This window comes from Lathyrus oleraceus, chromosome 2, assembly GCF_024323335.1.
Source record: "Lathyrus oleraceus cultivar Zhongwan6 chromosome 2, CAAS_Psat_ZW6_1.0, whole genome shotgun sequence".
Taxonomy (NCBI): Eukaryota; Viridiplantae; Streptophyta; class Magnoliopsida; order Fabales; family Fabaceae; genus Lathyrus; species Lathyrus oleraceus.
Genome location: NC_066580.1, coordinates 437,496,169 through 437,521,406, shown reverse-complemented (window position 1 = coordinate 437,521,406; position 25,238 = coordinate 437,496,169). Strand labels below are relative to the sequence as shown.

Sequence of the window (25,238 nt, the reverse complement as noted above, 5' to 3'; positions counted from 1 at the left end):
AGGGATATGCAATCTATCCCCCGCTATTCTTGTTGAGTCGTCCCTCTGCTCACACCACTGTGTTGATGCATTGGGGCATTAACCCAAGATCTTGTACATTTGTACAGTCGAGTCAGAGTCATGAGTGTAGAAGGGTCCCTCCTTTCTGGACCCACGCTCCTTTGTCTGAAGCTCTCCCTGGCCAGGGATAAGAGCTGTGAAGTCTAATCTTCACTCACCTTTCATCTGCTTCACCCTGACTCTCAATGTCAGGGTTAAGAGCGAATACTACCTTGTACAGATGACTTGCCTCGGCAGTCCACCCTTGTTTGAGCCTCACTTGACTGGATATAGTGTGTGCTATGTGAAATGTTTGTTTTATTTTGATTGAAGCTTGCATGCTTGTTTTTCCTGGTTAGGATTAGCTTGCTGTTGTGCAAGTAGATAGAAACCATAACATAGGGCAATGATGCATGATAACACTAGGCTCGAGTCCAGCTCCCTAGTAGTGTGTCTCCCCTTGGTTTCTGGCTAGAATTTCTTTCCCTTTCAGGGGAACTACGTCGCCCTGATCCTCATACCAGATGAGGTACGTAGGCAGGAGACCGTGCGAGGTCTCTCCGGGCACTTTTCTTTCTTTTTGTGTGTGTGCTTGACGGTTATAGGCTCGAGTTCCCGACTCCCTATTAACTCGTTTGGTTGTTGTGTGCTTGGAAGCTGATGTAAGTCCATCGAGTGGCATTCGGGTTCCAGTGTGCGTGTGTTTGTTTCGGATGCCGATGTAAGTCCAGTGATTGGCGTTCGGGCTCCACGTTTGCCTTTTTGTGTTTGTTTGGTTCGGAAGCCGATGTAAGTCCAGCGATTGGCATTCGAGTTCCAAGTTTGCCTGTATTTGTGTGTGTCTTGTTTGGCGTGCGTGAGTCGAACTACGGCAGCTCTGATTCTCGTTCCAAACGAGATACGTAGGCATAGGATGCGATATCCTAGCGAGCCCTCTCCTCTTTTACCCCACCTGTGTTGTCTTCAGTGCGTGTGTGTGTGATGTTTGTTTAGCAACCTTTTCTTTCTTTTAGAACGTGGATCCCGTCGAGTACGACGGACGTGAGGGGTGCTAATACCTTCCCCTTGCGTAACCGACTCCCGTACCCTTTCTCTTTGGTCGCGAGACCATGCTTTTTCCAGGTTTACTCTGAGCGTTTCCTTTCCCTCTTTTGGGATAAATAACGCACGGTGGCGGCTCTGTGTTGTTTTGTTTTAGCCCGCCGGTTGTTTTTCGCGGATGTGACAGCCGGCGACTCTGCTGGGGACTTAAGATGTTGACCTATGTTGGTCCATCTTCCCTAAGCGAGTCTCTCCTAGCGTTCTAGGATAGTTTAGGTTGTTTGTGCCGCTTTATTTATTGCATTTATTATTCTGATTGTGTATATATTTGCATAAATATTTGCATGCATCATACTATCATGTTGCCGTCCTCTGTGAAGGTGGTTCTTCTGTTTTGGGGTGGGTGTTCTGAGTGGGGCTAAAACCCAGGCCCGAGTATACACCTAGGATTAGTGTGGTCTCACGTTCCTCATTTGCTTTATCAGCATATTGTTGCAACGTGACATGCCACAAGCCGGACGAGGTTCTTTTGAGGGAGCTTTTCCTCTGTGGAGTATCCACATTGGTTGAGCGACTTCATCTGAACTATTGACTCTGGTGACCGATCATTTCCCGGATCTTTGGTTTAGACGATCTCAGGGGAGCTACAATGGCACACCCGAAAGGGCAAACCCATTGAGTATCTCTGCCCGATTGTCGAGACTATTATCCGCCTTAGGATAACCTAATTAGAATTTACCTGTGAGGGGAGGGTGATTCTTTCAGATGCATTGTTCAGATGGTGACTCAGATGGTGACTTTTGGTTCCGTTGATCAGAGTCATATTTATAAGTCGGATTTAGGGCCGTTTATTTCCGAGACGCCGGAGTGCTGTCCGAGTTATTTATCAGTGGGGATCCGTTTATTTCAGGATTCCCCGGGCCGATTCAGAGGTTATGGGTATCTGCTCAGAGTTGGTCTGATGATGATGATGATGATGTATCTGTCTTCCGTTTATTTCGGAACCCTTGAGTAGGATTTGTGGTTACATTTTCCTTCAGATGGTTGTGATCGGTTCAGAGTCAGGGTTGTGATCCAGTGCAACAGATGATCAGATGACTTGGAGGATGGCAATACATTACATTCATTCATCAGCATCATTACATCTTGCATTTACCTGCATCTAACACATGTTTATCCATATGCAGGGACCCTTTTGATCGAGATCCTGGTTGAGAGACTTTCTGCTCAGATATGAGGACCGGTTTGAAGGACGACGTTGTTTATAGCTTCTTCAACCCAGAGATTGATGAGTTGAGAGATATGATTGCATTGATTACGCCCAACCATGTGGGGATGTTCAGAGAGTCGTACGGTGGTATCCTGAAGATGGTTTTCAGACTCACTGACAGTGACAGAAGCGCCATTCATACTCTTCTCTAGTTCTATGACCCGGGGCTGAGATGTTTCGTGTTTCCGGGTTATTTGTTGGGACCTCTGATGGAGGATTATGCTAGCATTCTGGGTGTTCAGATCCGCGATCAGATTCCTTTCTGTGCTATTAGGAGAGAGCCTGACGTCCTTGGGATTTCCCGTGCTCTTTATTTGAGTCCGGAAGTGACTAAGGAGGGTTTGAAGGAGAAAGGAAAATTACCTGGATTTCATTTGAGTTTCTTGGAGGCTAAGGCCAAGGAACATGCTGCTATGGGTAATTGGAAGACGGTCTGTGCTTTGATTGCTGTGAGCGTTTATGGGATCATTTTGTATCCTAATCAGAAGAGCTTTGTCGACCATAATGCCATCAGATTATTTTTGCAGAGGAACCCTATTCCTACTCTGGTTGGAGATGTCTATTATTCGGTTCATAACAGGAACGAGAAGAGACGTGGTGGTTTGATCAGGTGTTGTGCTCAGATGCTATTCAAGTGGTTTATGGGGTATTTGCCTTCCCGAGGTGCTTTTGCTTCTCTTGATCCTACGGTCAAGTGGTCGGTCAGATTGATGGGTTTGCGGGCTGCTGACATAGCTTGGACTCATAATGGTATGGCTGGACGGGATTTCATATATAGTTGTGGGAGATTTCCCAATGTGCCTCTCATAGGTGTTCAGGGTTGCATTAATTACAACCCGACGCTTCTTAGGAGACAGATGGGGTTTGCCATGGAGGTTCCTCCTCTCGAGCGAGAGATTCAGGAGTCCTTTTACTTCTCAGCTAAGGGCGATCAGGCCAAGTTAAGGCAAGTATCTGGGTCATGGCGTAACATTCAGAGGAAAGGAAAGGTTCCTTTTGGCAAGGTCAACAGCCGGTCTTTTCCTCTATTTGATGATTGGCTTCGGAAAAGGATAGAGCTCACACTTCTACCATTTCCGGGAGGTGATCCTTGGTGTCCTGTGATCGAGGGTCCGAGTTCTTCTGTCAGTATGGATGAGTTCCTTGAGATGAAGAGGGCCAGAGATCAGTTGCTTGCAGAGAAAGCGGAATTGGAGATGAGTGTTGCTCGGATTCAGACGGCTAACCAGGAGATCAGAGTGAAGATGGAAGATCAAGACAAGCGACACGCCTTGGAAGCAAAGCGCTTTGAGATGGATACGGCCTACTATGGGAAGATCAGCCAAGCCTTAGCGTCATCCAACAGGGAACACGACATCACTAAGGAGAAGCTATCCAGAGCGTCAAAGGTCATTGAAGATGAGAAGAGGAGGCAGATCCTCGTGAGAGATCAGAGGGACGACAGAGTCCGAGTTCTCATTGCTGAGTGGGAGGCCAAGCTGAAGGTTAAGGAAGCAAAGAACGTGAAGGTCATCGTCGAAAGAGATCATTACATTGCTGAGAGAGATCACTACTTCAGGCAGATGAAGATTCATCAGAAAGAGGTGGGGAGATTACAGCAGGAGAACACCGAGCTCAGGTTCGCCGCAGAGTTCGCGAGGATGGTTGATGATATAGGGCCATCTGTGGGACCCTCATCAGGCTAGCCTTTCATTTTTGGGGATTACCGTCAGGCCTGTTGACGGAATCCATTTGCTTGTATTTCCTTGTCGATTCTGGAGAATTGTATTGGATTTGTATCAGTTGTGATGTATGACTATGGCACTTATTGTGCATTTTGCTATGTGATGGTTATCTTCATTCGGTGGTTGATCTTTAAGCTTTATTTGCTTTACTGTATGCACTCACACAAGCGCACACATGGTTGGGCGGTATTTTGCTGAATCATATATCTCTGATCTGTATGACGGAATCAAATGCTGAATGTCAAAATATTGCTGCCGGGTTATTATATGTCTCGATGAAGCCAGGGTCAAGAGACAAAGTGTTCCTCATATGGATAAACACTGCATTCATGCATGAACCATAATAACTTGTCTTCTGTTTTGCAGGTGTCAATTTCTAACCTGTTTGATTGACACAGGAATGATGAATCCGCCTAACGCCGACATTCTCGAGCTGAAAGAGAAGATGGGAGAGCTGATCAATATCATGCAAGAGTTCGCCTTGGGGCAGAAAGCAATCGCCGAGAAGGTGGGGAGGATTGAAGACTGGCTGAAGAAGGGGAAAATACCAGGAAATGCTTCGTCGTCAGGAACGAAGAAATCTTTTGGTGATGGTCAGCATAAGAAGGAGGAGGGCGCGAGTGTTGTGAATGTCCATGCCCAGAGAGGACACGGTAGGGGTCATTACTACCAGCATACTGCTGCGGTAATGATTCCTATTGGTAATCAGTCGGTACAACAACAACATCAGCCAATTCCACAGAGGGCACAGGGAGCTGGGAGCCAGGTGAGAGGAAAGGGGGTTGATCGTCGATTTGACAAACCACCCATGCCGTATGCTCTTCTGTTGAAGAAGTTGAAAGATCTCGGAATGGTACAATTGAGGATGTTGACTCCATTGAAACCTGATCAGAGGCCACCTAACTATGATGAGAACGTCAGGTGTGAATTCCATTCTGGTGCGCCTGGGCATAACATTGAGGGTTGTAGAGCCTTTAAGCATACTGTTCAAGACCTGGTGGATTCCAAGGCCCTCAATTTTACACTGTCATTGAATGTTAATGTCGATCCCATGCCGACGCATGGTCAGGTGATGGGGGGTGTAATCGCTGAAAATTCAGATCGCGTCTGTGCGGTGGGGGAAGAGACTGACAGTGACTGTGAACTGGAGCCGTGGATAAAATCGTGCATACCAGGAAACTGAAAGGCTTAAAAAAGGATCATCACTGTCACTCTACTGAAAGAGTAATATTTTCCTGTTTTCAGTTTTATTTGCATGAAAGCCATATGTGTTGCCCGACACGTAATGGTCCATTGTAAGGGCCACCTCATGTTTCATTTTGCAACATTTTGCATCATTAATAAATGGATGTTTTTCAATTAAAAGCGGTGTTCCCTGTTTTTCATTTATTTTTGCAGTTTAAAAACAAATAAAAATGGCAATGTTTATTTTCATTTTTCTCTTTTTTTTATTTGTCTCGTTCCGAATTCAAAAATAATTCTCCGGATCTCGTTGATAACAATTTGGTTACACCTCATATGACTTCGACAATTCGATCTATCATGCCGAAGAAGAAGGCGAAGAAGATTGTGATCTGCTGGAAGATTAGTCAGGTTGTTGAAACAAGAGGAGAAGGTGATTCAGCCGCATGAGGAGCGGATTAAGATTGTTATTCCAAGCACCGCCGTGGTCAGGAAGGAAATGGAAATTGGGGCCGCTTCATAGGCGAGTTGAAAGCAGAACGGTAGCCCTGTGGAAAGAGCATGTGGATATCTTCGCCTGGTCGTGTCAGGATATGCCAGGGTTGGATACCGATGTCGTTGTGCACAAGCTGCCATGGAAAGAAGACTGTCCTCTAGAGAAGCAGAACGCCGGTGCTACTTATCAGAGAGCCATGGTGACTTTGTTTCATGATATGATTCATCATGAAATTGAATGATATGTTGATGACATGATAACAAAGTCCCAAACAGAAGAGGGGCATCTGGCAGACCGTCACCAAGCTGAGTGGACCAGTTGAGACAGTTCAAACTGAGGTTGAACCAGAATAAGTGCACTATCAGAGTGCGAGCCGGTAAGATGTTGGGGTTCATTGTAAAAAAGGGGAATAGAGGTTGATCCTGCTTTAAAAAAAAAAAAAAAGAAAGTAATGCAAAAAAAAAATGCCTGAACCGAGAACAAAAGAGAGGTTTGTGGTCTCCTGGGTAGATTGAACTATATGTCATGGTTCACATCTCCTCTAACAGCCACGTGGGAACCCATTCAAGAAAAAAAGAGATCAAACGGTCAGGTGAAATAATGATGGCCAAGGGGCATTGAAAGAATAAAAGAAAAAGTTGCAGGAACCTCCGATTCTGTTGCCTCTCTATGGAGAGACTGTTAATCTGGTACTTGACAGCCTTCAAGGGGTCTATGAGGTGCGTATTGTGTCAGCATGACGAGTCTTGTCGAAAAGAGCATGCAATTTACCTTAGCAAAAAGTTTACCGACTGTGAAACAATACATTCACTGTTCGAGGAAACTTGATGTACTTTGGCATAGGCTGCTCGCCGACTGAGATAGTGTATGCTGGTTCATACCACTTTGTGGATTTCGAGATGGATTTGATCAGGTAGATTTCTGAAAGAGCCAGCAATGACCGGACGGGTTGCGAAAAGGCCAATGATTTTGATTGGATGCGATATTCAGTACACCGCTCAGAAAGCAATCAAGGGGTGTATTGTCTGATTACATCGCCCAGCAACCCGTAGAGGATTGTCAACCGATGAAGTTTGAATTCCCTGATGAGGACATCTCGAGGTGCTCTAATCGAAAGATTGAGAGTAACCGATCCCGGAGGAGGGGCCTGACCCTGAATCCGAACGGATTTTGATGTCTGATGGGGGAGGTTAAGGTGAATAAGCTTTTGCTACCCGACTAGCATTTGAATGCACCAGCAGGGTGGCTGAATAAGAAGCTTGTATCCTGGGTATTGAACCTCGGTGCGCATACTGGGGCAACGCCTTTCTCATTGGTATATGGGATAGGAGCGATATTACCGACTAAAGTCTAGATCCCATTGTGAAGAGCCCTGATGGACGTAAAGTTGCAAGAGGCTGAATGGGTAAGGACCCGGTATGAAGAATTAAGCCTGATTGAGGAAAAAAGGCTAGCGGCCATCTGTCATGGGCAGTTATACCAGCAGAGGATGAAGCGTGCCTTTGACAGAAAGGTACGACCTCGGGTATATCACGTGGGTGATATGGTGCTGAAAAGGATCCTTCCTTCTCAAAACGATCGAAGGGGCAAATGGACACCCAATTATGAAGGTCCATTCGTGGTCAAGAAGGTTTTCTCTGGCGGAGCCTTGTTGTTAACGACCATGGATGGCGAAGATTTTCCATCCCCTGTGAATGCGGACGCAGTTAAAAAATACTTCGTATGAAGAGACCCGCTGGACGGAAAGAACAAATAGTCCAGGCAAAAATGGGCATCCCGGCGAACCAAAAAAACAGAAAGAAAGGTTCGGGCAAAAATTATGGATAAAATGAAAGACTGTACACCCGGCAAGTCGAAAACCTGAAAAGGCGACTTGGGCAAAAAGGGGTATCCCGGTGGACTGAAAACCCGAAAGGGAGGTCCAGGCAAAAGAGGGATTGAAACGAACAACTGCGTCAGGCATGATCGTTTGCGCTTTGGTTAAGGCATCATGGATAATACCCGGTAGGGATCAATCAGAAGCGTCTTGTTCAGAAGGCAGAAAGCACGGAGAGTCTGAGGACATATGGGGTGTAACCGAGTTGGAACTCGATGAGATCACGGGTTTCACATTGCCATTAGGATAGATTTTTCCTTTTGTGCGCAATTACCTCTTTTCAGGAATTGCTTCCTTTGTATTGCTCAGTTGGAGCCACACATTTCCAATCAATAAAATGCATATTCAGTCAAATAATTTTGTTTTTGTTTTTCATTACCGCTTTGATGGCAAAAACATCCAGATATTTTTGATAAAGAATTTTGCATTTTAAGACATACAGGTCCCTTCCAATGCGTGCATATAAGATTGAGGCTTGAAATCTTATTTGGAAGGTTGAGTGACCTAAGTGTTGAGATCTTGACACGCCTAGGGCACGGTTTTATCTAACGATCTCTTTTGCAGGTACTGTTGGGTATTTTCACTCACTTGCAGGTCGTGATGTGGAAGCTGTTGACAGAACAAATCCCCATGAAGTCTAATCAGGGACGAATGATGGAGAAACGGTGAGAAGACGACGGCGAGGACGTATGACGATCCTTGAAATTAATCAAGAAGACTCTTCAAAGTCTGAAAATTGAAAAGTCTGTATGGTCCCCAGGAGTTCGTTCTCCGTCGAGCGCGGCGCGGTTGGGAATGCAAGATGATGGAGCAGAAAAGGCCCAGACGAGTCGGGATGTATATCCCCAAGCAGAGTCGTGAGGACTAATTCCCCAGCAGATCCAGGGTCTGTGGTTTCCCCAGTAGAGTCGGGATGTATATCCCCAAGCAGAGTCGGGATCGATATCCCCAGCAAGTCAAAGACTGTTGTATCCCCACAGAGTGTTGGTGGTTCTTATCCCCAGCGATATCCCCAAGCGGATCGGGGGGCAAAGGAGGTTCTTCCCCAGCAAGGGTTGCCTGTTCCCAGCAGCAGCGCTATTCCCCAGCAGGGTGGAGATCGGAGTGTTGGCGAGTTCCTCAGCAGAGTGTCTCGAGCTTCCCAGAAGAGTCCCTTGAGGGGGATGCCTTTTATGCATTCATCATGTAGCGTAAGCATAGCATATTGCATAGAAAAATAAATCGCGTAGCATTTCCATAATTATGGGGCATTACGCAGAAAAATATCGTGCATCATATTTCAAGCATAAGCTAGTCTCAAGCCGTGGTTACTGTTTGAGAGGTGGTTTTGCCCAGAGGTGAAGGTGTTACTCTGAAGAGTTTTGGCATCGTGATTTTGAATCAAAGTTTCTGTCGAGCAGAGATGGGAATGTTAATTAAGAAATTTTCGGGGTCCAAAAAAAAGAAGCAAGCAAAACAAGAAAGAATAATCCCCAGCTAAAACGCAAAGTGTTCGTTGGCTAGGGTTGAAGGAAAGAATAGTCGGTTTGTGGATTGTTATTCCCAACATGGGCCTGTGTCATGTGTGCCGATTCACTTATCATTGTTTTGTTATCTTCGCCGATGCTGATAGGCATGAAGAATTTTCCGGTGTTCAGACCGAGGCGGTATCCAGACCGAAGTGGCGTTCAGGCCGATTTTCCGATTTTCAGATCGAAGAAGTTTCCGACGATCAGGTTGAAGTACTTATGGCATTCAGGCCAGTTTTCCGGTGTTCAGACCGAGGCGGTATCCAGACCGAAGTGGCGTTCAAACCGATTTTCCGATTTTCAGATCGAAGAAGTTTTCGACGATCAGGTCGAAGTACTTATGGCAATCAGGCCAGTTTTCTGGTGTTCAGACCGAGGCGGTATCCAGACCGAAGTGGCGTTCAGACCGATTTTCCGATTTTCAGATCGAAGAAGTTTCCGACGATCAGGTTGAAGTACTTATGGCATTCAGGCCAGTTTTCCGGTGTTCAGACCGAGGCGGTATCCAGACCGAAGTGGCGTTCAGGCCGATTTTCCGATTTTCAGATCGAAGAAGTTTCCGACGATCAGGTTGAAGTACTTATGGCATTCAGGCCAGTTTTCCGGTGTTCAGACCGAGGCGGTATCCAGACCGAAGTGGCGTTCAGGCCGATTTTCCGATTTTCAGATCGAAGAAGTTTCCGACGATCAAGTCGAAGTACTTATGGCATTCAGGCCAGTTTTCCGGTGTTCAGACCGAGGCGGTATCCAGACCGAAGTGGCGTTCAGGCCGATTTTCCAATTTTCAGATCGAAGAAGTTTCCGACGATCAGGTCGAAGTACTTATGGCATTCAGGCCAGTTTTCCGGTGTTCAGACCGAGGCGGTATCCAGACCGAAGTGGCGTTCAGGCCGATTTTCCGATTTTCAGATCGAAGAAGTTTCCGACGATCAGGTCGAAGTACTTATGGCATTCAGGCCAGTGTTCTGGTGTTCAGACCAAGGCGGTATCCAGACCGAAGTGGCGTTCAAGCCGATTTTCCGATTTTCAGATCGAAGAAGTTTCCGACGATCAGGTCGAAGTACTTATGGCATTCAGGCCAGTTTTCCGGTGTTCAGACCGAGGCGGTATCCAGACCGAAGTGGCGTTCAGGCCGATTTTCCGATTTTCAGATCGAAGAAGTTTCCGACGATCAGGTCGAAGTACTTATGGCATTCAGGCCAGTGTTCCGGTGTTCAGACCGAGGCGGTATCCAGACCGAAGTGGCGTTCAGGCCGATTTTTCGATTTTCAGATCGAAGAAGCTTCCGACAATTAGATCGATGCAAAGTGGCATTCAGGCCAATCTCCCGGTATTCAGACCGAAGTGGTGTTCAGACCAAGGTGGTGTTCAGACCAAAGTGGCGTTCAGGCTAATTTTCCGGTATTCAGACCGACATCAATGTTCTCATGTTCCGGTGTCCAGTATTCAGACTGACGGGCGGCGCTCAGGCCGTGGCTATCTTGGTGTCACCAATTATCCAGACATTTCTGTTTCGGTATTCAGGCCGACTTTCTCCGTACCAGACGGATTTTTTCTGCAAGATTGTTTCTTCGCCGATTCTGACAGGCATTGATAATTATTTCCCATCAGAGTGCAAATTGTTCGTCTGTTCTTGGTATTCAATCACTCTTCATCCTGATCATCTGAAAGCCGAGGCTATTCACATCGACAGGTTCACAGTGGATTGAATAGGGGCAGCTGTAACACCTCAAAATTTGCCCTCCTCTCTTGGGACTAGCTAACATATTGCATTGCATTTTTAGGTCATTAGGCATTGCATATTGCATATCATGTGGTTACATTGTGCAAGTCATCCTCCTAAGTCTTGATCAGAAGATGAAGAGGTCATGATGCAAGCTAGGGTTTCATTGGACTGATCACTAACTGTCTGAATGTGGTGGTTCAAATTAGGGTTTTGATTTCTCAAGGAGATTGGTCTATATCTTGGTTGAAATGATACATCATCATCATCATGGTTTTGATATCATTCCAGAGGTTCAAGAGATTGATCAGATACCTTGGGATTAGGGTTTTGACCACTGGTCAACCCTAATCATCTGCATTGGGCCAGTCAGGGCTTGTGAAGGAGATGGGGTCTACAATGGATATGGGGATCATCATGAGGTTATATTGTGCTTATGGAGGCTAGGGTTTCATCCTTGAGCCATTTCATCAGGAGATTGAGGCTCAGATTGATCAGTGCATTGCCAAATTCATCTATCAGTTGAAAAAGTCAACTATGGTCAACTATGCTTGATTTTATGGATTTGGAGGAGGGAGAGAGTTGGATACACTTCATTCATGTTAAAACAAGTTTCATTTGACATTTCAAACCTCAAGAATGAAGAAAATAAAGTCAGGAGAAAAATTGCCAAAAATAGAAAGTGACTTGTAATGGAAGTTTCCAAAAATGGAAAGTTTTTCACCACAAAATTACATGTCCAAGAATGCTTCAAATGGATTTTTGTTCAACATGAAAGTTGTAGATATTGCTCTCACCTTTCCAAAAAGTCCAAGAACTTGAAATTCCCATGCATGGTTGACAAGATATGGTCCATTCATTTTCCAAAAATGCCTAAAATCAAAGTGGCATAACTTTCACATGGAATGTCCAAATTGGGTGATCTTTCTTTGAGCAAACCCCATTTCACATGTACTTTCATGTTGCATAATCAAAATTCATCAAAAATGCTCATGGCAAAAGGTCATTTTTCAAGTGGATTACTTTGTATTTTTGGTGTGAACATGTGATTTTGAGAATTGCTTAGGATTTGCACATGAGAACCATTTCAACACATCACATACATCAAATAGAAGTTGTGTGGACTGTTATTTCACTATTCCATTGGTAATTTGGCAAGGTCATTTTTGGACTTTCACCTAAATGCACATTAACACTAATCCCTTGGTTTTTGATAATTTGGATTAACAAGGTGATTAAGGCTTTGGTATATATTGCTAACTGTAACAGAATTTGTTAACAACATTTCATTTTCCAAGAATTGCAACAAACTTTCCCTCCAATTCTCTCAAATTCTCCAAAATTTCATCAAGCATTTTTGATCATTTCTCCATCAAACCTTCATCAATTTGCATCGTGCTTCTTGGATTCATCTTCCACAAGATTCATTGAGGAGCTGTTTTGATAAATCGTGGCCTAAAGCTTGGAGATCGTGGACTGTGGAAAGCTTGGTCAACAATGGTGTTTTGCTAGTTTTTGCATCTGGAGCTGTTTTGGATCGAGCTAAGCATTGCAATCACCTTCCCTAACATTGATCTCCATCTGTTTTGCATAATTGGAGCCAGAAACATCAAAATCGAGCACTGTAATCTTTATAAGGTGCAAATTCGAATTTCACCATTGTTTGAATTGTTATATGCGTTTTGTAGATCATTCAACGTAGATTAACATGATATGAATAGTTTTTGATTTGGTTGAGTGTGGTGAGAGAAATCTGGAGTTGAACATTTGATGAGCAAACTTCTTTTGATCGATTCGTTTAACATGTTAGGAAATAGGTTAAGCCAGTTATATATCCATGATGTGCATGATCATACAGTTCTAATGACTATAAGTTTGTGCATTTTGGTTGAGTTTTGATGTTCATCAATTTTCTGGAAAATCTGTTGCGTTCTTGATGAAGAACGAAGGCCAGGCTGAGTTTGATCCATTTGTTTCAATTTCCTTTTCGAATTGGTGTTTGGCGCCATCTCTGGCCAATCAGAGCGCTCCACTGCGTGTAATTGAAACTACGCCGTTTTGGCCTGGCGCTTTAGTATTACAAAAATGCCACTGGTTCATAATTATTAATATTATTTCATTTTCTTTTTCATTTTCATTTTACATTTTGATGCCATAACTTCAAAAATTCATAGAGAACTCATTTTTTGTCCAAATTGAGTGAGGCTTTTTTCATGATGATCCTTATAATGTGTAGAATTTAATCATGATTTTTGTGATTTTTGTGCACGTGTAAAAAATTAATTGGCTTAGGGATTGATTCAATGTGTCACATATGTACATGCCTTGCCATATCCTTCATGAAATGATGATGCTTTCAAAGAAATGGATGATATTTTTTGTGCATATTCTGGACACTTTGATGGTGATTTTTATGTAGAGTTTGTAATTTTTGGATACTTGGTTGAGGAGTTGTGAATTTTTGATTAGAGGTGTGACAATTTGTGTCACACCAAGCATGTGGAACTTCATGATTTTATTTGATGTGCTTAGGGATGTTGAATTGAGCTAAAATTTTGCATGAATGAACATTGATATGTTGAGATCACATGTGATTTTTTCTGGAATTTTTGATGGCATTTTATAATGGATTGGAATTTTCCCTTCTGTTGGCTCATTTTGTGATTTTTTGTGACACGTGTTGGTATTTGCTTTGGGAAATTCTGGTTATTGATTGTATGAGTGTGAAATTTGGTATGAGCATTGTAGACACATTGAGGCACATCATGCTTTTGATCCCATTCATTTATCATGTGTTGTCACTGATTTATGATTTTTTGAAGTTGATGTTTGTTTGGATACCATGTGTTGGTTTGCTTGAACTTGTCTGAACTTCTTGAATTTAATTTCCATACTTCCATTAATCCAAATGAGCTGAAAATTGATATGCTATTCATTGGTTATGTTCTGTTTAGATTTGAATTTTTGTGGAATTAATTGAATTGATTTGATATGGATTTGATTGAGATCATTCTGTTTGGTCTTTTGATGTTGCAAATAGCATGCTTTGTGATATTTTGTGCATAAAATGATAATGGTGAATGATATGAGCATGGGACCAATTGCATTTGCTTCTAAATTGTTTGAATGTGATTTTGGATAATTTTCACTTGCTGTTTTGGATTTTTCATCTCCTTTGGACCCTAGGCTTGGCCTAGTGGTCTAGTTTCTCATGTTTGGTTTGGATTTTCAGGTTGAAATGCAAAAGGCTTAAGGAGAAAATTGCAAGCTGATTAAATTGAGTTTTGTTTGATGTTGTAAACTAACATTGGCTTTGTGTTGTAGGGTGTGATGCTTGAGTTTGAGCTCATGGCTTGCACTTGTGTGCATTAACTTGTGTTGACTGTACAAATTGACTGTTTGACTTTTGCTGTTTACTGTTGGTTTGTCTGAGTACTGATGATACTTGATTGATTTCAGGTACATTAAGTTGCTTACAGTTCCTTGAGAACTTGCTTGCTTTTGCTTGGTTTTTAAACCAATTGAGGTAGAATTTCTATTCTCCATGTAGTCTGGAAGACCTGGCCTGTTACTTGGCCAGGCACCTGTCTGAAGTCCTCCTTAAGAGGCGATGATTGTGATTGTTTATTTTTGTCCCCAAGCAGGTAAAGACCTTGATTAAGGCAATTGGCGGAACCCAAGGGATATGCAATCTATCCCCCGCTATTCTTGTTGAGTCGTCCCTCTGCTCACACCACTGTGTTGATGCATTGGGGCATTAACCCAAGATCTTGTACATTTGTACAGTCGAGTCAGAGTCATGAGTGTAGAAGGGTCCCTCCTTTCTGGACCCACGCTCCTTTGTCTGAAGCTCTCCCTGGCCAGGGATAAGAGCTGTGAAGTCTAATCTTCACTCACCTTTCATCTGCTTCACCCTGACTCTCAATGTCAGGGTTAAGAGCGAATACTACCTTGTACAGATGACTTGCCTCGGCAGTCCACCCTTGTTTGAGCCTCACTTGACTGGATATAGTGTGTGCTATGTGAAATGTTTGTTTTATTTTGATTGAAGCTTGCATGCTTGTTTTTCCTGGTTAGGATTAGCTTGCTGTTGTGCAAGTAGATAGAAACCATAACATAGGGCAATGATGCATGATAACACTAGGCTCGAGTCCAGCTCCCTACTAGTGTGTCTCCCCTTGGTTTCTGGCTAGAATTTCTTTCCCTTTCAGGGGAACTACGTCGCCCTGATCCTCATACCAGATGAGGTACGTAGGCAGGAGACCGTGCGAGGTCTCTCCGGGCACTTTTCTTTCTTTTTGTATGTGTGCTTGACGGTTATAGCCTCGAGTTCCCGACTCCCTATTAACTCGTTTGGTTGTTGTGTGCTTGGAAGCTGATGTAAGTCCATCGAGTGGCATTCGGGTTCCAGTGTGCGTGTGTTTGTTTCGGATGCCGATGTAAGTCCAGTGATTGGCGTTCGGGCTCCACGTTTGCCTTTTTGTGTTTGTTTGGTTCGGAAGCCGATGTAAGTCCAGCGATTGGCATTCGAGTTCCAAGTTTGCCTGTATTTGTGTGTGTCTTGTTTGGCGTGCGTGAGCCGAACTACGGCAGCTCTGATTCTCGTTCCAAACGAGATACGTAGGCATAGGATGCGATATCCTAGCGAGCCCTCTCCTCTTTTACCCCACCTGTGTTGTCTTCAGTGCGTGTGTGTGTGATGTTTGTTTAGCAACCTTTTCTTTCTTTTAGAACGTGGATCCCGTCGAGTACGACGGACGTGAGGGGTGCTAATACCTTCCCCTTGCGTAACCGACTCCCGTACCCTTTCTCTTTGGTCGCGAGACCATGCTTTTTCCAGGTTTACTCTGAGCGTTTCCTTTCCCTCTTTTGGGATAAATAACGCACGGTGGCGGCTCTGTGTTGTTTTGTTTTAGCCCGCCGGTTGTTTTTCGCGGATGCGACACCAGATACCTCTGAACCAACTAATAGCGGGTGAGTTTCTTTCTTTTTCTTTTTCTTTTTCTTTTTCTAGCAATTTTTACAATCCTTTGGTTTAAATGACTTTGTGAGGGTCACATATACCGGAGTTGCCTTTTTGCTTTCTTTTATATTATTTTTTTCTTTTTGTTTTTCTGGATCATTCACTTATTTACATCGGTCCCCTACATAGAGGATGCGTAGGCCGGAGCTGACTGCTGAGATAAACTACTAAGGACTTATATGGAAATGATGATTTAGGCCATGGTATATGGGGTTTCGGGAATGATTCATATATTTACGAAGCTTATGGTGCTAAAACAGATACTGATGTTTCGCAAAGTTCTCCCAAGTCACCGCATCCTTACTCAAAACATGTCCTTAAAACCTGAAAACTTTCGGAATAACACTATTTTCTTTTGCAAAAAAATTCCGATGGGGCTAAAGGTATGAGGAGGTAGGATTGTACTAAAGATCTACTATATTTGGTGACTCGTCAGACTCATGCATTATACTAAAAAGCAGAATAAACAACTGAAGGGAAATAAACTATCTAAAAACAGCAAAGAAAAAGCGATAAGGGAAAAATGAGAAAAGTAATAAAGAAAAGACGATAGAGTCTCCTCCCACACTTAAATCGAACATTGTCCCCAATGTTTCGAAATAAGATAAGGGAAGAGTTACCTGACAACCTATTGCTGACCACTAGTGCCCTCGCCATCCTGAGGTGGACGACGGGATCGGGTACGACGACAGTCTCTCTGATCCATCCTCGCCTGCAGGGCATCCTGAGCGGTCCTCACCTCTCGAAGGTTACCTATAATGGAACCTTGAGTGGCTTCAATTAGTGCCATGTGTCTCTGGTTGTAGTGTTGTTGACGGGCTTGTGTATCGGTGATCACTTGCAGGGACTGTAGAACAGTGTCGTAGGACCTGTCTGTCCTCCGCTGCGATTCTTGCATGAAGCGCATGTTGTCCGTCATTTGTTGCTGGATGGTAGAGAGTAGGTCGTCACGCCTTTGCTCTCTAGCCATGTGGTCACGCCACATCTCCTCTGTAATATAGAAGCCAGGAGTGGTACCTGCAGAAGAAGAAGATGGTGTGGTGTGTGGTGGTGAAGGATGATGGGGGGACACATGGGGTACGGGAGATCTCTCTCGCCGATCATATTCATCACCAGTGTCTGGTCCCGCCTCATCATGAATGTTAGGAGGAAGAGGACCTAAAACAGGTGGAGCATCTAAATCGTAGGTCCAATTCCTCTCATCTCGTATATCTGTACGTCTAGTGCAAGGTAGGACAATAGATGGGATGACTACACCATGAACCATAAGTGTATAACCTCCTTCTCTCCTTGAACGACACAATTTCATGTCTCTCAGAAATTTTAAGTTAATTGTGCGAGGAGGTAAGGGGTCTAGGGAAGCCATCTCATTGTTCAGGTTAAGTGCCCGAGCAATAGACGTAATCAAACCACCAAAAGAAATCGGTCCCGCTTTATTCAAAGTTAAAAGCATATGGGCAAGCATGAACGGAAACGAATTAATACGTCTATTTGTGAGGCTTCCTTGTAAAAATAGAAGCTCTCTAGCATTAACCTTATTTGGATTCTCCCGGCCAAAAATAGTTCATGCCAACAGATATCTAAAAACTCTGATGGTCGAGTTATGGATATTTGAGGCAAGAACTCCTTCAAAAGAGTTTATGGAAGTGTTTGATAAACGCTCCCAGAAGGAAAATACCTCAACAGACCATTCGGAATCCAAAGGGGCCTCATAAATAGCACCTTCCCCATGAGGGATCCCTAACAAGCTGGCTAGTTCGTCGGTACTGAATTGGTATTCAACAGCAAACATTCTAAATTTGACAGTACCAATTGTGCTAGCAGTGTTAGGGTTGACAATATAAATTAGGGAACTTAAAAATTCGATTGTCAACCGCTCATAGGTGGGTTCTTTGTTGATAAAGAAATTATGCAAACCTAAGTTGTCTAATAAATGGAAAATGCTATGGTAGATACCTAAAGTGTAAAGACAGTTTTCGTCAACATACCTTGTCGGGAGGATTTCCTGATTTTGCAACCGTTCAATAATTTTTCTTTGTCTCTCCCCCGGTTTCCCTCCTCGGAGAATGAATCCGTTAAACTCCATTTGAATGCTCTTGAAGAAGATGAAGTGGTTGGTGAAAAGGTTGGATTTTTACAAAATCCGACGGATGAAATTGAAAATGGAAAGTGGAATAATGATTTGTGTGGTGTGGTGGTTAGGAAAGTATGAGCTTTTTGTGGGTTCAAGGATGTTTTTCCAAGGTGAAAAAAATGGGTTTGGGAGGTTGTAAGTTGCAAAAATGGTGAAGAAAATGGGTCTGCCCCGACCATTTACAGACGCTGTGGCGGGCGCCACAGGTCCTATGGCGGGCGCCACAAGGCAAAATCTGGCTGGGCCAGATTTTGGTCATTTGGTTTGGACTTCTCTTGTCTTTTGGCTTTGAGGGGTCTGGATAGCATTTGTCTTATGATTCTCCTAGTATTTTTTACTTGCATAAAAGTAAAAACAAAAATAAAAAGCGAAACTGAAACAAAAACAAAAACAGAAATTAAATATAAATAAATAAATAACTGAAAAAATAAAAATGCAAATAAAATAAATATAAAGCAGATATAGATAAAAATAGAAATACTAATGTATAGATGTAGTTTATATAATATTCCAAATGCGATAATATAAGATGAGTAATGCAAATACGAGAAATATATAAAAGAGAAATAAAATGAAATGAAATGGTGAGATCAGGTAGTAGGGGTGTCGTCTGCCTGAGTGGATCCACGGAGCACGACTATCTCCTGCCTGAGCTCTGCAATCTCCTAATATAGACAATCGGCTTCAGTAGCATGGGTGAGATCAGACACTCCCATCTGTAAAGTTAGGTCAGCCACCTCCTGTCTAAGCGCTGCGATCTCTCTACGACACTCAACAATCTGGATGCGTATGTCGGGTGTCTGCAATGAATGATTATTAGAGAAAACAGTGATTCTAGGAGATGGTGGTGTAGGCGTGTATTCAGCAACGGGTGGCGATCTCGGTGCCTCGACGGTCTCTCCCTGGCCCTCAAGAGCATAACTTCAATTCGTTGGATCATGCACACTGGTCATCATAGGGTCTGGCAGTGTGAAGTAATGGATAGCCTCATTGTCGACTAGCAATCGGAGTTGACATAGGTGGAAAGAGGCTTTCCTCATCAATCCTCTGGTCATACAGAAGTCGATGTCCATGGTCGTGTACCCACAGTAGGTCCGAAGATGTAACAGCTTGCGAGACAGACCTAAAGCGACAGCAATCTGCGTGATGATTCCGCCAACATGGATGACTCCTTCGGTGGATCTGGAGATACCACTGAGACTGTCTAATAAAAAGTTCCCACATGCGACTGGGCGAGACTGGGATGCACAAAATAATAGGAAGATTTCCTCTTCACTCAGTAGTGTCTCTGCATCCGGTCTTCCCAGGAAGGAATGTGCTAATATCATCTGAAAATATCTAAAGGCTGGGTTATGTATGACATAAGATAGCTGCGTAGATGGATCTTGGCTTCCGCCACCTGATATATCACTCCAAAACTTCTCCACTTCCTTACCCAGGAAATATCCCATAGGTGTCTCCGGGATAGCATCAGGAGTAGTCTGGAAACCCAATAGGTCGCCTAACTCTTTCTGGCTGAAGGAGTACTCAACTCCAAAAAGCCTGAAGGCAGCATACCCATCTGGTCCAGAATATGGGTCATAGTCGAATGAACTCAGGAACTCCAAAGTCAGGTTCCTATATGTGTTACTCAAGTCATCAGCAAACTCGTCCCAGTGAAGCTGGTGGCTAAGGAATCGGATACTCGGCTCGATACCCAGTGCCTCCATACAGTGCTGATCAGGGTAACGTGTGGGTGCCATAGGGCGCTGATACAGGGCAATGTAGCGCTCCCTCTGAGCATTATCTCTATAGGCAACATGCATGTCATCGAAACCCTGCATCCTGTAAAAGTTAAGAAAGTGATCCTGAAAATGCAAACCATTCAAATTTTTAGTCTCGATGCAAAATATGATAAAATAAAATAAAAATAAAATAAAATGCGAAAAAGTAAAATGAAAGAAAAACCATGGGTTGCCTCCCACGCAGCGCTTGTTTAACGTCATTAGATTGACGATTAGAATCTATACACCTGTAGTAGTAGGAATTGGTGGATCAATCAGGGTGTGGCTTGAGTAGTATGTTGGAATGTCTCCTCCTTCGTAGAGCTTCAGTCTTTGTCCATTTACAATGAATGGGCTACAGGTTTTGTTCTTTATTTCTACGGCTCCGGATCTCAGAATCTTGGATACTTCGAAAGGACCAGTCCATCTTGAACGTAGCTTTCCAGGGAAGAGTCGTAACCTAGTGTTGAAAAGGAGAACAGAATCGCCTATATTGAAGTTTTTCTTTACTATTATTTTGTCGTGATAGGCTTTTGTCCTCTCTTTATATATTTTTGCATTCTCGTAGGCCGATTGCCTAAGTTCTTCTAGTTTATGAATGTCTAGGATACGCTTTTCTCCAACGGCTAAGTAGTCTAAATTCAAAGTTTTAATGGCCCAATAGGCCTTATGCTCTAATTCGAACGGTAAGTGACATGATTTTCCATAAACTAGTTGATAAGAAGTAGTTCCTATAGGGGTTTTGAAAGCGGTTCTATAGGCTTATAATGCTTCTTGAAGCTTGTGAGACCAGTCTCTCCTAGAAATAGAAACAGTTTTCTCTAGGATTTGTTTGATCTCCCTATTAGATACTTCTACTTGGCCACTAGTCTTTGGGTGGTACGGTGTTGCTACTTTATGCCTAACTCCATATTTTCTTAAAAGTTTGTCAAATATTCTCGATATAAAGTGTGATCCTCCATCGCTTATGACTAAACGTGGTGTTCTAAATCTAGGGAAAATATAGTTTTTAAATAGTTTGATTACTACCCTAGTGTCGTTTGTGGGTGCAGTTATAGCTTCAATCCACTTAGACACATAGTCTACAGCTACTAAGATATACCTGTTTCCTAAGGATGGTGGAAAAGGTCCCATGAAATCTATACCCCATACGTCAAAGAGCTCTACTTCCTGAATGTTTCTTAGAGGCATTTCATCACGTCTTGAAATGTTTCCAGTGCGTTGGCATCTATCACATTTGACAATGCAAGCATAGACATCACGCCACATGGTAGGCCAGAATAGGCCAGCTTGAAGAATCTTGGCGTATGTCTTAGAGGTGCTCGCATGTCCACCATAAGGTGCAGAATGACAATGCTCGATAATATTATTTACCTCTTCTTCTGGAACGCAACGGCGAAAAAGGCCATCTTTACCCCTTTTGAAAAGGAGCGGTTCGTCCCAATAGAAGTTTCTCACATCGTGGAAGAATTTCTTCTTGCGGTGGTAGTCAAGATCAGGGGGTACTATATCAGCAGCTAGGTAATTAAGGAAATCTGCATACCAGGGTACGTTACTTATTGCTAAGGAATTTTTGGGGTGCTCATAAGGATCTAGGTTATTATCTTCAATGGTCTCTACTCTAGCGATCAGTCTATCATAGGTGAAATCATCATTTATGGGTATTAGTTCTGGTTTTAGATGTTCTAGCCTAGAAAGGTGATCGGCTACTATATTTTCAGTGCCTTTTTTATCTCTTATATCTAAATCAAACTCTTGTAGTAATAGAATCCATCGGAGTAACCTGGGCTTGGCATCTTTTTTACTTAATAGGTAACGAATGGCAGCATGATCGGTGTAAACAATAATTTTTGCTCCTACTAGATAAGATCTAAATTTGTCTATAGCGAAAACTACAGCGAGTAATTCTTTTTCAGTTGTTGCATAGTTAAGTTGGGCAGCGTCTAGGGTTCTACTGGCATAATAAATGGCATGTAATTTTTTTATCTTTCCTTTGTCCTAGAACGGCTCCAACTGCGTAGTCACTAACATCGCACATTATCTCAAAAGGTTCCGACCAATCGGGCGGTTTCATAATGGGTGCTGAGATTAGTGCTTGCTTTAAAAGATTAAATGCGTCATTATATTTTTCATCGAAAATGAATTCAGCATCTTTCATTAAAAGTCCGGTTAAAGGTTTAGTGATTTTGGAGAAGTCCTTAATAAAACGCCGGTAGAATCCAGCGTGTCCAAGAAAGCTTCGGACTTCTCTGATGGGTTTTGGGGGTTTTAGGTTTTCTATAACTTCTATTTTAGCTTTATCTACCTCTATACCTTTTTCGGAAACTATATGTCCTAAAACTATTCCTTCGGTTACCATGAAATGACATTTTTCCCAATTTAGCACGAGGTTCACCTCCACGCATCTCTCCAGGATTTTCTCAAGGTTAGCAAGACAATTGTGGAAATCAAATCCGCAAACCGAGAAATCATCCATAAACACTTCCATGATACCATCTAGGTAATCTGCAAAGATTGACATCATGCAGCGTTGGAAAGTAGCTGGGGCATTACAGAGGCCGAACGACATTCGTCTGTAGGCAAAAGTTCCATAAGGGCATGTAAAGGTAGTTTTTTCTTGATCTTCGGGGTGAATGGGTATTTGGAAGAATCCAGAATATCCATCTAGATAGCAGAAGTAAGAGTGTCTGGCTAGATGCTCCAACATCTGGTCTATAAATGGTAAAGGGAAATGATCCTTCCTAGTTGCTTTATTTAATTTTCTATAATCTATACACATCCGCCATCCTCCTTCTAAACGTTTTGCTACATGTTCGCCTTTATCGTTTTGCACGACTGTGATGCCTCCCTTCTTAGGTACTACATGCACATGGCTCACCCACTTACTATCCGAGATCTGGTAGATTATACCTGCCTCAAGTAACTTAAGCACTTCCTTCTTAACAGCATCACTCATTATAGGGTTTATTTATCTCTGATGTTCCCTAGAGAATTTTGAATCTTCTTCGAGCGAAATCCGATGCATGCATACGGATGGGCTTATACCTTTCAGGTCAGAGATATTATATCCTAAGGCTGAGGGATATCTTCGTAAAACGTCTAAAAGTTGGTTCGTTTCCTCTTGGCTCAAGGTGGCACTAACTATAACTGGACGGTTCATATTTTCATTGAGGAACTCGTATCTCAGGTTCTTAGGCAGTTCCTTAAGTTCTAAGGTTGGTTTCTTAGGGCATGGCATAGGATCTGGGGTAAGGGATAAACATTCGTAAAGGTTATCATCGATGTAGGGTTTCTTAAAGTCATCATCCTCCCTTATGAGAGTTGATGGTAACTTAATTGTTTTTATAATTTCTTTTTGTTATAATTCTCTAACACATTCATCAATGATATCTAAGGCATAACACGAGTCTCCCATCACAGGTGCCATAAGAAATTTCGAAAGTATAAATTCTATTTTCTCGTCACCTACCTCAAATGTCAACTTTCCTTTCTTGACATCTATTATGGCTCCTGCAGTCGATAAGAATGGTCTACCTAGAAGGATTGATATATCGTTGTCCTTTTTGATGTCCATGATAACAAAATCAGTAGGGATAAATAACTGACCTATCCTAACAAGAACATCTTCTAAAGTGCCTATCGGATATTTTACAGATCTATCGGCTAACTAAAGTGACATCTTAGTGGGTTGTAATTCTCCTAAGTTTAACCTCTCACAAACTGCTAAAGGCATTAGGCTCACACTAGCTCCTAAGTTTAGAAAAGCTTTTTCGATGACATGATTACCCAAAAGGCAAGGAATGGAGAAATTTCCAGGGTCTTTATCTTTCTTTGCTAATTTGTCCTCGGAAATAGCATTACATTCCAAAGGCTTCGGATCGTCAAGTCTACGTTTGTTGGTAAGGATGTCTTTGAGAAACTTTGCATAAGAAGGTATTTGGGTGATGGCTTCTGTGAAAGGGATTTCTACATGATGTTTTTCTATAATTTTAATAAATTTTTGATACTGTTTATTGATCTGGGTTTGTTTGAGTCTTTGGGGATATGGTATAGGTGGTTTATATGGAGGGGGTGGTACGTAAGTTTTATCTTTAAGTTATTCTCCTTTTTCTCGACCTTCCTGGTTTTCAGATTCCTCTAGTTCTATTACTTCGTCTGTGGGTTTGGTACATTCCTTAGAAGTTTCGAGTTCACTCAATCTAGGGTTTGGTGGCTCATCGTAAGCGTTCCCACTTTGTAGGGTAATGGCATTGGCTTGTCCTCTCGAATTTTGTTGAGGTTGTCCAGGGAATTGTCCTCCAGGTGTAGTCTGAGGGGCTTGGTTTAAAGCTACCTGAGAGATCTAGGTTTCAAGCATCTTGGTATGAGTAACTATTTGGTCAACCTTGGTTCCTAACCGAGTAATCAATTCGTTAACATGAATGTTTTGGTTCATGAACTCCTTGTTTTGTTGGGTTTGAGCGGTGATAAGATTTTCCATAATTTTCTCAAGGCTCGGCTTTGGTGGCATAGGTTGCATAGGTTGATTTGATCTTGGGGCTTGATAACTAGGTCTCGGAGGTGTATTATTTTGAATAGGGTTATTGTTTTTATAGGAGAAGTTCGGATGATTCCTCCATCCAGGGTTATAGGTATTCGAGTATGGGTTCCCTTGGGTGTAGTTCACTTGCTCGGAGTGAGTTTCGTTTAATAGACTGCATTCTGCGGATTGGTGTCCTTGGGTTCCACATATCTCACAATCCGACGAAACTGCGACTTACAGTATTCAGGTTTATGCACATATGCTCGACTTTAAGGGCTAATGCGTCCATTTTATCTTGCATCATGTCTATAGAGCTTAGTTCATGCACTCCTCCTTGGGCTTCCTTCTTCTTAACTGTCGCTCGTTCGACTCCCCATGATTGATGGTTTTGAGCCATATCTTCGATGAGGGCACTAGCTTCAGGATAAGGTTTGTTCATCAGAGCACCGCCTGCGGCAGCGTCGATGGTCATCTTTGTGTTGTAATGAAGTCCATTTTAGAAGGTTTGAATGATTAACCAATTTTCTAAACCATGATGTGGGCATGCTCGTAACAACTCTTTATATCTCTCCCAAGCTTCGAACAACGATTCTCCTTGGTTTTGGGTAAATCTAGTTATATGGTTTCGAAGAACGGTGGTCTTACTTGGGGGAAAATATCTAGCAAGAAAAACTCTTCTAAGGTTATCCCAAGTCGTAATGAAATTGGGTGGAAGGGAATCTAACCATGATAGAGCTTTATCTCTGAGGGAAAAAGGAAATAATCTTAAACGTATTGCCTCAGGAGAAGCTCCATTGGTTTTAAAAGTATCTGCTAATTGAAGAAATATTTTTAAATGTTGGTTTGGGTTCTTAGTAGCGAGATCCGCGAATTGTCTCTGTTGCAACAGGGATGGTTTAAGTTCGAAATAATTAGCTGGGATGGTTGGGTTTACTAT

General features: G+C 42.8%; 1 non-coding gene across 1 annotated transcript; it reads left to right on the top strand.

The window, feature by feature from the left end:
• Positions 1 to 24,828: 24,828 nt before the first annotated feature.
• On the top strand, positions 24,829 to 24,935 carry LOC127125076 (small nucleolar RNA R71). The gene has a single exon (XR_007804540.1). It is a non-coding gene; the product is annotated as a small nucleolar RNA R71 (small nucleolar RNA).
• Positions 24,936 to 25,238: the final 303 nt, after the last annotated feature.